Here is a 13,248-nt window from a genome sequence, read left to right as displayed (position 1 = left end):
ATTTGTTGAAGCACTTTAACACAATTAAGGTTTATTTCTTGCTTAAGGTATGATAGAGGCATGTTAAGCACCCTTGTCCATCTTGTTATATTATCTGAAACACTGGCCTCTAAGCTTACTGTGACAGGGTTATAAAAATCTGAGGATTGTACCAGATGCTTTAAAAGTTTAGGCCCCAAATTGGTAGCTAACACTTTTACCCACACTCCTCATTGGCTGAATTTAATCACATGGTTGCAATTTAATTTCAAGGGATTCTAAATGCTGGGAAATGTAGTCTTCCTTTGTGCTTAGGAAAAAGTGATATGAAGACAGCAGTGCTTCTGTAATATCAGGTAACTTGCTTACCATCTGGGTCTCAGTTTCCTTATCTACAATGTGAGGATAATAACACAATCTCCTTTATAGGGTTATGTTCAGGATTAAATAAATTATATATAAAATATTTCATATAGTACCTGACATATAATAAATGCTCAATAAATGTTACCTATTAATAGCAATGTTTTTCAATAGCAATGTCTTAAAACAAATGCCTAATATGTTCCAGAAGTCTGAAGCATGGTTATTCCTTAAAAGGTATTTTTCAGAACATGTTCATATTCAAGAAACAGAGAAAGTTTTGGCAGATATATTCATGCTCTAAACCAGTCTCCTAATGCAGCCATCTTTTTTGAATTCACCTTGAATTGTCAGGTCAAAGAATAAAGATCTCCAGGAAGAAAACTAGTTGGTAGTCATGGCTTGATTTTTGCTTCTTCCCTAAGGGATCTGGTTCCATTTTTGTCTCTCTAGGAGCATCATGGATTGTTAGGTGTTTGGAGAGATATCTGCCTCTTGACTATTTGAGTTTGCTTTTAAAAGGTTCCAGAAAGTGCTGTTTGTTGATAAATCAGAAAAATCAGAAAGAAGAGTATTAGTGAAACTGTAAAAGTAGGAACAAGGTTTTGTGCAATGGTGCCAGCTGTCATCCCACTTAGGAACACACATTGTAGATTTAGTGCTTTTCAGACATCTGCTCTCTTAGCCATATAAAACAGTCATCCTGTCAGCAAAAGTCCTGGCAAAAGAGCTCCATCATTTCAGGAATCACATTCCCAGGCCTGGTGTCTACATCTCCATAGTTATGGGTATAGAGAAGTCTCATAATATTCTCTTGCAAAATTAACCCATGACCTAGTACTTGATTACACATTTTCTTAACCCATGACTGGAATTCAAGCTTCTTTCTACATTAACTAAATATGAAGCCCTAGATCAGTGTTATCTGGGCACCCTCTCTTCTTGTAATCTGAAAAGAGTAGCCACTATCTAAATCCTCTTCCACATGGATCATGACCACAAGTTGTCTCTAATCATCTGGTGCAGATTCTCTGCTACCTCACCTAGACTTTTAGAATCCTCCAAGCTGAACTCATTCCTCATGATAATTATCTAAACGCTTAACATTTTGAGATTGAACCCAGATCTTGCAGTTTATTTCAAGCTGTTTGTCAGCTTTCAGTTGAACCTAGAAACCATTGTTGTCATTTGAACTCTTTACCATCTGACGATTGAAACCAGACCCCAAGCTGGTCTTCCAAGCTTTTTAATGACAAGAGATTGAATGCAGACCTCACTCCTGACATCCAAAACTCTTACCATTTGAGGATTAAATTCATTCTCAAATATTGTCCAAGCTCCATGCCATTTGGGGACCAAACTTTAGGTCTTAGGACTTTTACCTAAGTTCTTTACAGTTTCTGGATTTAACCCATGAAGTTCATATGTTATCGAAGCACTATATCAATTGAAGACTGCACACCACAAGGCGGACAGCCAAGCTCTTTAGCAGTTAGATATTGAACCCAGACCTCACTGAGGATTGTCTTCCAAGTTTTGTGCCAGCTGGATTTCGAGCCCAGTCTGGGGCCGCCTTCCAACCCCCTATTGATGGGGGAGAAACAGAGGTCCCCAAACCATTTTAAGCATTCTATCCTGAGGGATCAAACCTATCTATGGTAATTATCCAACCTCTATACCAGCTGTGGATTGGACTCGGCTGGATTCAACCAAGCGGAAAGATTGGTTGAAAGCTCTATTTTTCTTTTTCAGCTGCTAAAGATCTTGAATGATGATATTAGTAGCTCCAAGGAGCAGTACTTCTGAAAATATTGTTTCCCACCACCTGCATCAGAATCACCTGAGGCTGCTTATTGCAAAGGCATATATCTGGGCCTTATCCAAGTTCTTCTGGCTCAGAATCCTTAGGCCTGTGACCATGGAATCTGCATTTTCAGAAAACACTCTAGCTAATTCCCATGCACACTAAATTTGAGAACCACTGCCCTAGAGCAAGGGTCTCCCTTATCTGTTGGAGAACAATCCCAGATCTCCCAGCTGCCATCCAGCTGTTCACCAGCTGGGTCTAAAGTGCAGGTTCTTATTAATATATTCTATCAGTACATTACTTTATTAGCTTGGATGTATAAGCCAAGTTTTTCCTAACTGTTATTCAGTTGTGCTGGTTTATAGGATGGGACTCATTCCCCTGGTTCAATAAATATGGGAAGAGGGAAGTAAGTTGAGTTGTGGTATAGCTCAGCCAACTCTTCACAGGGATTTTATTTTCCACTCTGAGAGGACCACCAATATAGTACCTTGCCTTGGGGGAAGCATACCATCAGCCCTGAATGTATGTTCCTTAGCACCATATATTCCTGCAAATACAGAAAGGCCAGTATAGCTTCTGTGAAGGTAAAAACGGGTCCTTCCCAGCTTCTCTGTAGCAGACAGGCATAACAGGTGAGATTCTAAATTTCTTGCTCACCCTACTTCTCTCTGCTTTCTTGCGCACCCCACACTTCCCAGACAAAATTCAGAACATTAACAAATGCAAAATGTTTTATAAGGAAATGCAGAGGGGTGGGGAATGAAAAACAAACAATCTAGATGTTAACATCTGGAGCAGACCAAATTAAGACATAAGAACTCATTACTGTAGCAATTATTTACTAAGTCTGGGAAACTTAAAATCTGGGTTGAAATTTTTCAAGCATGCCTTAATATAAAAATAACTTGGGAAAAAATCTTCATGGACTATTGTGAATCAAATTGAATTTTATGTCCACTATTGAAAATGCATGGCCCTGCTTTCCCATTGATTCTTAGGGGAGAATAATACTCTCTAGGGCTGAAATGTGTATTTGCTTTAAACCAAAGGATGTTAAGTTAAAGAATATTTTAAACCATCAAGTCTTTTTCCCCACACACAAAGTGACTGTTTATTTTTTAAACTTCTTGGTTAAAGTGAAAAAGTTCTCAATAATGTAAGAAGTTTTGTTAATAAGTGTCTACATGAGCACTTTTACTATAGAGCTAGGTTTAGGAAGTGTTGAAAATAATCTTCGTAAATCCTCCTCCCTTTCCCCAGTAGGGTGTAGCCCCTGAGGTTCAATGTTGCCATCGAACCTACTATTTTCAGACTGAAGCCTTTTGTTTCTGAATCACAGGTGCCTTTTGCTCATGTGCCCATTAAGTAGAGGAAAGCATGATCCTGAGAATAGTGAGAGGTAAAAATAGTCTCTTCATTAAGTCCTATTCCTTACCCTGATTTTTTTTCTTTTTCTTAACCTTTCTCTCCTCCTCTTAATTCCCCTCCTTTTCCTTTTCCACTTCTCCATTACACTTACTATTATTGTTTTCTGTCTTCCCCACTAGAATGTAATTTCCATTAGGAGAGGAACTGCTTTTGCCTCATTCACTAAAGTTTCCTCTGTACCTGGCATATAGTAGGAAATAATATTTATTGACTAGCTGAAAGACTGCCTAATTAAGTGAATGAATGAGAATAGCCAGAAATAAATAACTTAAAATTCCCTGTGATATTGGAGTATACTGAGTCATGAAAATTTCACAGTTCAAGGTGGTTATTGAAAATCACTTTGAAAATGCAAGCCAAGCCCTTATATCATAGGCTGAATGGCATTTTTGGGCATTTTTGGAATGGCATTTTAGGTATTCACTTTTTTAGAATTTATTTTTAATTGTAGCAGATATACATAACCAAAAATTTACCATTTTAATCACCTAAGTGGACAGTTCAATTGCATTAAATACATTTACATTGTTGTGCAACCATCACCACGATCCATTTCCAGAATTTTTTTCCTCTTGCAAAACTGAAATTTATACCCATTAAACAATAACACCTTCCTCCTAGCCCCTAACAACCACCATTCATTCTTCTTTCTGTTCTTATGAATTTGACTAAGTACCTCATATAGTATTTGTCCCTTGTGACTGGCTTATTTCATTTTAACATAATATCCTAAAATTTTATTCATGTTATTACATTCATTAGAATGCCCTTCCTTTGTATGTATGCATGTACCACATTTTGTTTATCCATTAATCTGTTGATGGACACTTAAGTTGTTTTCACTTTTTGGCAATTGTGAATAATGCTGCTATAAATATGGGTATACGAACATGTGTCCCTGCTTTTAATTCCTTTGGGTATAGATCCAGAAGTAGAATGCTGGATCATATGATAATTCTTATTTTTAAGCTCTTGAGGAACCTCCATACTGTTTTCCATAATGGCTATACCATTTTACATTCCCACCAGCACTTCACAGGGTGCCAATTTGTCCACATTCTTGCCAACACTTCTGTCTTTTTTTAATAATGGCCATCTAATGGGTAGGAAGTGATATTTTACTGAGCTTTTCATTTGCATTCCCTAATGATTAGTGATGTTGAACGTGTTTTCACATGCTTATTAGTCATTTTTATATCCTCTTTGGAAAAATGTCTATTCAAGTCCTTTGCCCATTCTTGAATTGCACTGTTTATTTTGTTGTTGTTGTTGAGTTGTAGGAGTACATGAAGTTTTCTTCATGAGAATGTCTCAAAGTTCAAAAAGAAGGCAGGATGATACAGCACCAATAATCTGTACCAAGAATCAGATGATTATGAGTTCTAATCCAGGCTCTAACACTTAGCAGCCTTGTAACTTTGTTCCAAGTTATTTATTCTTTCCAAGCTTCAGCATCCTTGAAAATTTCACTTTTCTTACCTTTCAAGTTTGTGGGCATCCAAAATAAAATGCATATGAATATTTTTAAACACTACAAAGCTTTATGCAAAGAGGAAACATTGTGTATTTTTAGGGTTCTTTAGAGAAAAAGAACCAGTGGGATGTGTGTGTATGTGTATGTGTATAGAGAAAGAGAGAGAGACAGAGACACAGAGAGAGGGAGAGACAAGGAGATGGAGAGAATTTTAAGAAATTGGCTCTTACTCTTGTGGGAATTGGCTAGTCCATCATCTGCAGGATAGACTGGCAGGCTAAAGACCAACGGAAGAGTTCCAGAGTCCAAAGTTAGACTACAGGCAGAATTTCTTTTCTTCTAGGGAGGTCTGTCTTTTTTTTCTTTTAAGGCCTTCAAATGATTGGATGAGGCCCACCCACATTATAAAAGGTAATCTGTTTTACTCAAAGCCTACTGATTTAAATACGAATCTCATCTCAAAAATATCTTTACAGAAACATCTGTAGTAATCCTGACTGGTGTGGCTCAGTTGGTTGGGCTTCATTCCACCAGCTGAAAGGTCACCAGCTGGATTCCTGGTCAGGGCATATGCCTGGGTTGCAGTTTTGGTCTCTAGTTGGGGCATGTAAGGAAGGCAGCCAATTGATGTTTCTCTTTGTCTCTTTCTCCCTCTCATCTCCTTTCTAAAATTAAAAATAAAAATAATTTTTAAAAAAAACATCTAGAACAATATTTGACCTAATATCTGGGTGCCATGGCCTAGCAAAGTTGACACATAAAATTAATCAACACATGGTGATATGGTGGGGAAATAGATTCCTTGGTAACACCACTGCCCTAACAACTTAAAGCAGCTTTTAACTATTAATTTCTACCACATAATAAAATATGTAATTCATTCAATCTTTCATTTCCTCTCCTTTAACTTCCATTATTGTTTTACCATTGTAACCAAATTGAAACTTCTCTTCTCTGAGTATCTTTTTTCTTTTCCTTTTCTTTTTTTTTTTTAGAGAGAAAAGGGTTGGGTTGGAGAGAGGTAAGAATCTTTTTTTTTTTTTTTTTTTTACTGTTAAAGGCTATTATAGTTATCTATTGCTTTATAGTAATAGACCACTCCCAAAACTAGTGGTTTGCAACAATTATTATTTATCTTAAGTTTTCAATTTGTTTGGTGCTTGGTAGATAATGCTCATTTCTGCTTCACGTGGTATCAGCCAGCTGGACAGCTTGGTCTGGGGGCTGGTGGATCCACTTCTAACACTGCTGATTCACATGGCTAGTAAGTTGGAGTTAGCGCAATGCCTGCTGGATCTGAGGGCTAGGGGTCTCAGTTCTCTCCATATGGATCTTCCCATGGGCTGTTTGTCTTTCTCATGGCATGATAGCTGGTACCTAGAGTAAGCAGTCTAAGGGACAAGAAGTAGAGCTGCCAGTTTCCTAAGAGACCTGGTCCTAAAAACTCATACATTATCACTTCTGGAGAATTCTTTTGGTCAAATAGTCACAGAGTCTAGATTTGAGGACAGGAGACTTAGACTCCACCTTTCAGTGGAAGGGGTGTCAAAGAACTTGTGGCCAACTTTAAAATCTGCCACAAAGATATTTCCATAAATCTCATTGTTGTATCTTCACCTTCTTGTAAGATTTGCTAGTTTGAATTTAAAAATTTAAAGTACAATAAAATGAATATTAAAAATATTAGAAATAGGGTCAGTTTGGTTCTTTTGCTCCTGTACTACACAAACACTTAATATCTTTCAGAGTGTTCTCATGTATTCATTCAACGGATATTTACTGAGCATCTACTATGTATTTGGCACTATTCTGAACACTTGGAACACAATGGTGAACAAGAGAGACAAGGTCTTTGCCTTCTTTGGCATATACATTTTAGTAGGGAAACAAATGCATGATAATCTAATGATTTTAGATAATATTCAGAGAATTGAACTGCAGTTACGTGATAGCAACTAAAAATGAATGTTTTCAGCTGCAAGTAACAGCTGCAATTAATTAAGAGCAGTTTAAATAATGAATCTAAAAGTAGGGTGGTTCTGGCTAGTTAATTTAGGGGTCAGAGACAACATCAAGAACCCAGGTGCTTTCCATCTTTCCCCTCTCATAGTCATAAAATGACTGCAGCTGTTCTGGCATCACATACATTCATGACTATGTCCCATGACAAAGAGATAAAAAGAAGGGATGTGTATGCACATCTTCTCTCTTTTTCTTTCTCTTAAGTGAGGGAAATTTTCCCAGAGGTAGATTTCCTTCATTTCTTGTTGGCTAGAGTTATGTCACATGCTCATGCTTAAACCAATCCTAGTGATGGTAATGAGACCACCCTAACTGACTTAGATAATAGGGTTCATCCCCTGGGGATGGCATCTGTCTCCCCACAAGCACTGTCTGCTCAAGGGAAGGGTAAATAAAATTTGAGTTTTATTAACAAAGAAGAGGGAATTAGCTTTAACTTTAGCAACTAAATTTTGGTTTAGGAGGTTAGGAAAGTCATTTCTTGAATAGATGACATTGAAGCTGAAATCTGAATGACAGGAAGGAGCCAGGCTTGCTTGAGGGAAAGGAAACTCTTAAGGAACTATGTAATTGGCTTTTTAGTAATTCTCCAGCCTTTTCTTAAATAATTATGCACATATCCATTTTGGCCCTTGCTTATGACCTTCCCAGTGACTGTATGCTCTCCTTTCTAGTATAATACTATTTTTCTTTTATTTTTTAAATTTTTATTAAATATTTTATTGTTTATGCTATTACAGTTGTCCCAGTTTTTCTCTTTGCCCTCTTCTACCCAGTCCACCCCCACCTCCCATAGTCAGTCCCCATACCATTGTCCATGGGTCGTTTATATGTGTTCTTTGATTAATCCCTTCACCTTTCAATCAGTCCCCTGTCCCCACTTCCCCATCCCTCTCAGAGCTGTTCAGTATATTCTAGGTTTCTATGACTCTGTTTCTATTTTTTCTTGTTAGTTTATTTTGTTCATTAAATTTCATTTATAAGTGAAATCATATGGTATTTGTCCTTCTCTGACTGGATTATTTCACTTAGCATAATAGTCTCCAGTTCATCTATGCTGTTGCAGTATTTTTTATCCACTCATCTACTGATGGGCGCCTAGGCTGTTTCCAGATCTTGGCTATTGTAAATAGTGCTGCTATGAACATAGTGGTGCATAAGTTCTTTTGGATTGGTATTTTGATATTCTTAGGGCATATTCCCAGCAGTGGAATTGCTGGGTCAAAAGGCAGTTCCATTTTTAATTTTTTGAGGAAATTGCATACTATTTTCCATAGTGGCTGTACCAGTCTGCATTCCCACCAACACTGCACTAGGGTTTCCTTTTCTCCACATCTTCACCAGCACTTGTTGTTTGTTGATATGTTAATTATAGGCATTTTGGCAAGTGTGAGGTGACATCTCACTGTGGTTTTAATTTGCATCTCTCCGATTGGTAGTGATATTGAGTATCTTTTCATATGTCTATGGGCTATCTGTACATCCTTCTAGAAGAAGTGACTAATCAAGTCCTTTGATCATTTTTTTATTGTTCAAGTACATTTGTCTGCATTTTCACCCCACCAGGCCCTCCCACCCCACCCATCCCCACCTTCCACCCCACCCATCCCCACCTCCCACCCTCCAACCCATCCCTTTGGTTTTGTCCATGTGTCCTTCATACATGTTCCTTGATGCTCCCCTCCCCTATTATCTCTTTCCCTCCTCCTCTCTGCTTACTGTCAGTTTGTTCTTTATTTCAATGTCTCTGGTTGTATTTTGCTTGCTTGTTTGTTTTGTTGACTAGGTTCCACTTGTAGGTGAGATCAGGTGGTATTTCTCTTTTACCTCCTGGCTTATTTCACTTAGCATAATGCTCTCCAGTTATATCCATGCTGTCATGAAGGGTAGCAGCTCCTTCTTTCTTTCTTTCTGCTGCTTAGTATTCTATTGTGTAAATGCACCACAGTTTTTTGATCCATTCATTTACTGATGGGCACCTTGGTTGCTTCCAGCACTTGGCTATTGTAAATTGTGCTGCTATGAACACTGGGGTGCATAAATTCTTTAGGACTGGTGTCTCAGGATCCTTAGGGTATAATCCCAACAGGATTATTGCTGGGTCCAAAAGCAGTTCCATTTTTAGTTTTCTGAGGAAATTCCATACTGTTTTCCATAGTGGCTTCACCAGTCTGCATTCCCACCAAGAGTACATTAAGGTTCCCTTTTCTCCACAACCTCTTCAACACTTGTTGATTTGTTTAGATGGCCATTCTAACTGATGTGAAGTGGTATCTCATTGTGGTTTTAATTTACATCTCTCTGATCCTTTGCCCATTTTTTAATTGGATTGTTTGTCTTCCTAGTATTGAGTCATATAAGTTCTTTATATATTTTGTATTTTAAACCCTTGTCCAGTGTATTGTTGGCAAATATGTTCACCCATACAGTTTCATTTTGATGATGGTTTCTTTAGCTGTGCAAAAGCTTTTAAATTTGATGTAGTCCCATTTGTTTATTTTTTCTTTATTTCCCTTGCGCTAGAAGATATATAAGCAAAAATATTGCTACATGAGATATATGAATTTTTCTGCCTATATTTTCTTCTAGGTATCATGACTCATATTTAACTCTTTTATGCATTTTGAATTTTTTTCTGGTGTATGGTGTAAGATGGTGGTCTAGTTTCATTTTTTTTTTTTTTTGCATGTACTAGTCCTGTTCTCCCAATACCATTTTTTTGAAGAGGCTGTCTTTACTCCATTGTATACTCTTGTCTCCTTTGTCAAATACTAATTAATCATAAAGACATGGGCTGACAATGATTTTTTTCTTTAGGAAAACTCAGCTCAAGCATTGCTGAAGGTTTCAGGAAAACTTTCTTTGCCTCTCCTCATGTCACATACATCCAAAAACAACTGAATGTTCTTGGATTGATAAAGTGTAGAGAACCATGCACTTTTTGTAAGATACTTGTATCTTTGTTTTGTTATAATTATTACAGCAGAGATTTTGAGCATGATAACTTGAGTAGTGTGTGGGACATGTACCATACCTTTGAAAGGGATGTCAGAACACAGACATCATACTCATTTTTCTCAATATTATATTCATAATATAATATTGTGGCTCAGTGCCTGACACATAACGTTCCATGTTTGTTGAATGAATGAAAGGAAGGGAGGTATGGAAAGAATTCCTTTTCTTAAGAACTGTACAGGCTACTAAGGAAGATAGAGAAATAAACCAACAATTTCAATGCAGCCTGCTAAAAGCTGTACTAGAAGTAAGATATTAAGAGGGTTTTAAGAGAAAAAACAATAATAACTAACTCAACCTGAAGGATTTTTTTGAAAACATAACTGACTCGTGAAGTGGTTTTGATATTCTAGGGCAATACTCACCATTTAATTCTGTCTTCACATGGCCAACTGAATAGCTTAAGGGAATAAAATAATTTTAGTGTGAGAATCAGAACATGGCTGAATCTTTTTGCCTAGTTTATAGAATTATAAAAGATAAAAAATGAGGTGGACATCTGAAGTCATCTAATAACTAACTCTTTTATTTTAAACATTACTTTGTTAGCCTAGTCTGGTGTCTGTGATGGTAAGAGACATTGGCACACACACAAAATCTCTAAGTATCACAGAAATTAAAAATGATGGACTATATTTTGAGGTATTTTTAATAAAATTTTGTTGAATTAAAACATATACGCAGAAAAGTGCACACAGCATTAATGAATAGCTAGATGCATTTTTACAGTGAGCACACTGAATAACAACCACCCAGATCAGGAAGTAGATCTTTACTAGCACTGAGCTGATCTCACCATGGCCACTCTCCTGAACCTTAATCTTTTTGAAGATAATGGCTGTTCTAATTTTAAACATCATAGGTTGGTGTTGCCTGGTTTTCAACTTTATATATATGGAAACAGAGTATATACTGTTTTATGTCTGGCTTATTTCACTCAGCATTATTTTTGTGTCTTCATATTCCATGTAGCTATGGTTTGTTCATTATCATTGCTACATAGTATTCTATTATTTGTATGTACCAGGCTTATTTAATATGTCTATTATTGATTAACATTTTTGTTTTTCCAGTTTGGGGCTATTACAAATAGTATTGGGTATATGCCTAGGAGTGAAATTGGTAGGTTATCAGTTAATGTATTGCCCAGTAGTTTTCCAAAGTGGTTACATACCCATTAGCTATTCCAGTTTTCCTGTGTTCTCACCAAATCTAGTATTGACAGTCTTTCATTTTAGTCATTCTTGTGGGTGTATAGTGTTATCTCATTGCATTTTCCAGATGACTAGTGAAGTTAAGCACCTTTGCAAATGTTTATTAACTATTGGTAATCCTGTTTTATGCAGTGCCTTTTCAAGTGTACCCATTTTCTATTAACTATCTTTTTCTTATTGAATAAGTATTCTATCTTTATATATTCTGAATATATCCCTTTGTTGATTATATGTATTATGAATATCCTCACCCACTCTGTATTCTGTTCACTGGCTTAGTAGTGTTGTAGCTCAATTTATCAATCTTTTTCCTTTCTGGTAGTGATTTTTTGTTCAAGAAATTACTGCTTGCTCCATGTAATGAAGATATTCTTCTGCATTATTTTAGAAAATCTTTATTGTTTTATTCTTTACATTTAGACTTGCAATATCCATTGAATTGATTATTATATAGATGAGGTGGGAATGGAGGGGTGGCTTAAAATTATTTCTGTTTGCATATCCAATTGATCAAGCACCATTTTTTGGGGAAAAGATTATCCTTTCCTTGCTTGTTTGCAGTGTAGCTTTTATTATAAAGCAAGATCCAGAAAGGATAGGCGTTAGATAGGCTTCTGGACTCTCTGTTCTGTTTTATTGGCCTATCACCTATCCTTATACTGATATCACACTTTCTTAATTACTGTAGATTTATAAATCTTGATATCTGATGGAATAAATTCTCCAACTTTGTTCTTCTTCATTGCCTTGGCAGTTGCTGGCCTTCACATTACCATATGAATTTTAGCATTAGTTAATCAATTTTTACAAAAAGCTGCTTGTGATTGATTGAGAATGTATTTAATCTATAAACAAGTTGGGGAAAACTAATATTGGGTTTTCTAGTCATGAAGACAATATAGTCATTCATTTCTTCATCTCTTACTTTAAACAGTATGTCATAGATTTCTAGGTAGATGCTTTATACATCTTTAAATTTATTCAAATTTATTCAGAGCAATCTGGCTTCATATGTATTATGCTATTGCAGATACTCTTATGTTCCTTTAATTTGATTTTTTATTGTTTGTTGATGAAACACAGAAATACAATTGATTTTTTATATGTTGGCATGTATCTAGTGACCCTGCTTAATTTACTTATTCACACTAAAATTTTATCTGCAGATTTTGGTATTTAAAAAAAAATTTAAGTATATTTCATTGATTATTCTATTATAGTTGTCCCATTTTTTTCTCACTTTTATCTTCCTCTGCCCTGTACCCCACCTCCGTCCAGCATTCCCCACCCCCTTAGTTCATGTCCATGGGTCATACATATAAGTTCTTTGGCTTCTTCATTTCCTATACTATTCTTAACCTCCTCCTGTCTATTTTATCCCTACCAAATATAATTCTTATTCTCTGTACATTTTTCCTCCATTCTCTCCCTTCTCCTCCCCACTGATAACCCTCCATGTGATGTCCATCTTTCTGTGATTATGTTCCTGTTCTAATTGTTGGCTTAGTTTTTGTTTTTGTTTTTAAGGTTCAGTTGTGGATAGTTGTAAATTTGTTATCATTTTACTACTCATAGTTTTTTATCTTTTTTTACTTAGAAAAGTCCCTTTATCATGTTGTATGAGCTTGGCGGTTATAAACTCCTTTAACTTTATCTTGTCTGGCACTTTAAAGATAAGCACTTTATCTGCCCTTCCATTCTAAATGATAGCTTTGCTGGATAGAGTAATCTTGGATCTAGGTCCTTGCCTGTCATGACTTTGAATACCTCTTTCCAGCCCCTTCTTGACTGCAAGGTTTCTTTTGAGATATCAGCTGGTAATCTTGTGGGAACTGCTTTGTAGGCAACTGTATCCTTTTCTCTTGCTGTTTTTAAGATTCTCTCCTTAGCTTTCATCTTGGGTAATTTAATTATAATGTGTCTTGGTGTGTTTCTTCTTG

At 36.3% G+C, this 13,248-nt stretch overlaps 1 protein-coding gene across 1 annotated transcript in view; it reads left to right on the top strand.

Annotated features, from left to right (window-relative positions):
* Nucleotides 1-13,248, top strand: part of HPSE2 (heparanase 2 (inactive)) — a 639,760-nt gene that overhangs the window by 320,057 nt on the left and 306,455 nt on the right. The gene's annotated exons all lie outside the window — the stretch shown is intronic.

Source organism: Phyllostomus hastatus, unplaced genomic scaffold, assembly GCF_019186645.2.
Source record: "Phyllostomus hastatus isolate PE091 unplaced genomic scaffold, TTU_PhHast_1.1 phas_scaffold_1066, whole genome shotgun sequence".
NCBI lineage: Eukaryota > Metazoa > Chordata > Mammalia > Chiroptera > Phyllostomidae > Phyllostomus > Phyllostomus hastatus.
The sequence above is the reverse complement of the archived record's forward strand: the minus strand, read 5'-3'. Positions and strand labels throughout refer to the sequence as shown.